Genomic DNA, 3,899 nt, shown 5'->3' on the forward strand with positions numbered 1-3,899 from the left:
AATTAGCCTGAAATCTTTATAATTCGCAGATCTTGTGGGCACTTGGCAGATTACAACCTTGAGCAAATCAAACTTGGTATCATGTTGGCTACTATAAGATTCCGAGTATTCTGGGCCGCGGTGCCAAAGCAGTGCAGTGTTAATCAAAGGAAGGGGGATCAATCGTCGGGTGTAGACCTCCACGAGCATCCAGCTACCGCAACCGTCGACGAGCACCATCCAATACATGTTCATGCCGACCCAGTACATACCGTTAATGTAGCTGAGGCTGACGGGGATCGGATAGCAGTGAAGAGGGTTGATGCTCGCCACCCTACAATCATTATGCCGCGTGACACACCGTTTCTGAAGATCAGGCGACATCAACAAGCAAGGAGCTGGCTTAAAAAGCTCCGGCCTGAGGGCTTTGAGTAAATGGTACAGCCCCGACGAGCACGCGGCGAGCGGCCTGGTACTGATATTGTCCACACACGAAACAATGAACTTGATTACCTCTGTGGGGAGCGAATTCCAGCCACTCTTTCGGCGAACACTGCTCAGTTCTGCCATTGTTAGTGCTTGGGTTTCAGATGAGGGGGGGGGAGGCGCCTTAGCAGGGATGGAAGCTCGGACGAGATTATGTGCAGACAAAGATGGAGAAGCAATATGTGCTGCGGGAAGTGGACAGGTGATGATGACTATAGCATGCCGCTTGACTTACGAGACACATACCAGCTGCGTAGGGTCATATCGATGCCAGACAACTTGCTTGAGTGATCACAGTACTGGTACTCCCTACAGTACCTACTACAGTACTATGCCCTAGCTTGCTAGACTAGAGTAGTAGAGTAGGACTCTGCTCTACTACTAGCACCGAAGGAGTAGTATGTTCTAATCTAAAATAGTTACAAACTTCAATGCCCGATCGTGGAACGACTATGAACCGTGCTCAAAGACCGTGTCTACGTGGTGTTTGGACTTATATGCAAAAAAATAGCAAGATGCCCGTGCATTGCACGGACACCATCATCACCAACTCGGTTTTTTCTCTACTCCTACTCCTATAAAAGACTCAGTTGGTGATGATGGAGGCCAGGAGGTGTGTTCAGCCGAGCGTGCAGCAAACGGCGCAGCACTATTCGATTTGTTATAAAAAAAGTAGTAGAGATAGAGACATAGGGAGGAGCACGAGGTAAGGCCTTATCTGTAAATGTGGAGAGAGGTCCGGGTATCTTTTGTAAAATTGTCATAGTTGGCTTTCTATCCGTCAGATATAGATCGGATGGTCTATATTACAAGATGGCAGGCATACCATCATCACCAACTCAGTTTTCTATAAGAGTAGATATATATAGATATAGATAGATAGGGACTAGGGAGTACTAGTAAGGACACCATCTACTGCTTCGTGTGCTACTCCTGCGCTCCATTCGGCGGCCACAACGTCCCCTACAGTCACTCCCTCCTGCACTCCATTCGGCGGGTGCTTTTGAAATCTGGGGAGCACACTCTCGCGACTGCTGGCAGCCACGACTTCACCGATGAAGACTTCTTCCCCGACCTCGGCAGCCTCTTCCTCAATGACATGGGCGAGAACCTCAATGCCAACGGTGCTGCTCCCGTTGCACCGTATGTGTTTCTGTCCTTCCTGTTCGAAATCGTGGTAGAATTCATGTTTCTACTCTGTATCCTACTACTATGCTAGTCCACATGATTAATTTCATCTCTGTTATAGCTGTCATGATTTATTTTGTGCTTATTCGGATTAAATCTCGTAGTAACTTGCTCATATATTCAACTGGCGCAACGTCCCCTACAGCCACTCCCATTTCATGGATGGCCTGGTCGATGCCTCCAAGGAGCCCTTCGTCCACTGCTATGAGTGCCCGATGCCGTTTTGTGGCTCGCCGGCGGACATGGTGCATCACCTCACGGATGCGTGCAGCAGTCACTGTTGGCCCTTGGCAGAGAACATCAAGTATGACACGTGCTACCGGTTCACCATGCCGGAGTCGCTGGAGGATCACCGCCGCCTGCTAGTCTCGGAGGAGGATGGCAGCGTCTTCCTCTTGATCGTGGGCACCGGTGAGGCCCGTGCAGGCTGCCGCCCCATCTCTGTAATGTGCGTCAGGGGGGTCGCCGCTGACGCTTACACTGACACGAGGCAGATGTACGGGTGCGTGGTCAATGTTACTACCCCTCCGAGTTGCGTGGATGGCGACACCGGCCTCATCGGACAGACTTGGACTCTGGAGAGCTGGGACTATCCCGCCAATGTGGACTTGGAAAACCCATGGCATCCGTTCCATCCTTTACCCGCTGACTCGGTGCACGGGGACTCCAAGGAGGTTCACCTGGACATACGCATTATCAAGTGCACTTAGAAAACATGTAGTGTGTGTGTGGGCGCTTATGGCCCGTGTCTTTGCCGCTTTTGATTCTGTAAGCTTGTCATTAAACTTGAGTGGCTTTCGCCGCAGTCCTTCCTTTGAACTGCTCCTCTCAGTGAGCTAATGTAAGACACTTTGGGTTTCATATCACAAAATGGAACCGGGGAGGAGCCTCCCTGTTCTTCTAAAAAAATACGCATTATCAAGTTAAATGTTGATCATTAGTCTTCGCTCAATGTAATCCGCTGTCTAAGCATGTGGAGACTTCCATGCATGATCTTGCTCTATTGGAGTATGGCGCATGAATAAAAGTGTATCCGTTTATGGTTTAGTCTAGAATCTTCCATGTATGAATTTTTACTACAGTACTGGTGAAAGACTTACGATGAACCATTTCTTACATCTCCTCTGCCCCCTTGCAAGTCATCCTGATTTAATCCCTCCGTCTAGGTGTATAAGGGCATGGTTAATATTACTTAATAGTATAGCCAACTGTTGACTATAAGAAAGTGCCATGTCATCTGTAGCCAAGATGTATAACAATCATACTCAAAAACTAGTTCTTAAAGATCATTTCTTGCAAAGCACAATAAGTGTTATTTCTTCACAAGTTTTGGATGCAGGTTGAACAGTTGAACGCTTTTGTTTGCAAAAGATACCTTTTTATCTATTTCACCCGGATGTTTGTGAGCTCTAGAGATGATATAATATCCGAAGAAACCTATCGATACCCGTTACACATGAGATGACCCCCACATCCTTTGTCAAATTAAACAACTCCCCGATCAATGCATTTCACTATTCGGTGCAACGCACGGGCACCTTACTACTATAGATTAGTACGACCAAAAATTGAACTAACATTATATATAGTACAATAAATACTGATGCATGTCACCTAAAATTATATCATTCAAAACTATGTTCAAATACGAATCCAACGATATAGTTTTTGTTGACATGCACTAACATTTTGTCAGTTAAGTCTTCAGTCAAATTCAATGGGGGACTGATAAACCACGACCGATGTAGTACAAGTGTAGAGGGCGGCGCTGCATGGGAGTCTCACCTCTCACCCCGCTCGTGGCGCGGTAGTAAAGCCGTCATATCACAAAACCCAACCACTCCCAGTAATAAATGGCCTGGTAAAATAAATGGACAAGCAACCATCACATCCCTCCGTCTTTTTTGCATTTCATCTCTCTACATTTACTTTCTCCGGTTCATCTCCCACACTCAATCCCTAGCTACTACTCCTAGGGCCAGTTCTTTTGGCAGCTTCCCCAGCTTTTCCCACAAGACTAGTCACAGTGGAGAGTAACAATAAGGCGCCTCACTCATTTATTTGGGCTTCTAAACTACTACTTCGTCCTGGTTTATTCCTCACCATTGTAATTTGTGCTAAATTTTGACCAAAGATTTAACTGATAAAATGTTACTCAAAACACTTAGGCGTGGTGCATCTAGGTGTGTAAGTCATCTTACGAAAACCAAATAATCCCAAAACACTTAGGTGCGCTGCATTAACTT

This window comes from Triticum dicoccoides, chromosome 2B (assembly GCF_002162155.2).
Source record: "Triticum dicoccoides isolate Atlit2015 ecotype Zavitan chromosome 2B, WEW_v2.0, whole genome shotgun sequence".
Lineage (NCBI taxonomy): Eukaryota > Viridiplantae > Streptophyta > Magnoliopsida > Poales > Poaceae > Triticum > Triticum dicoccoides.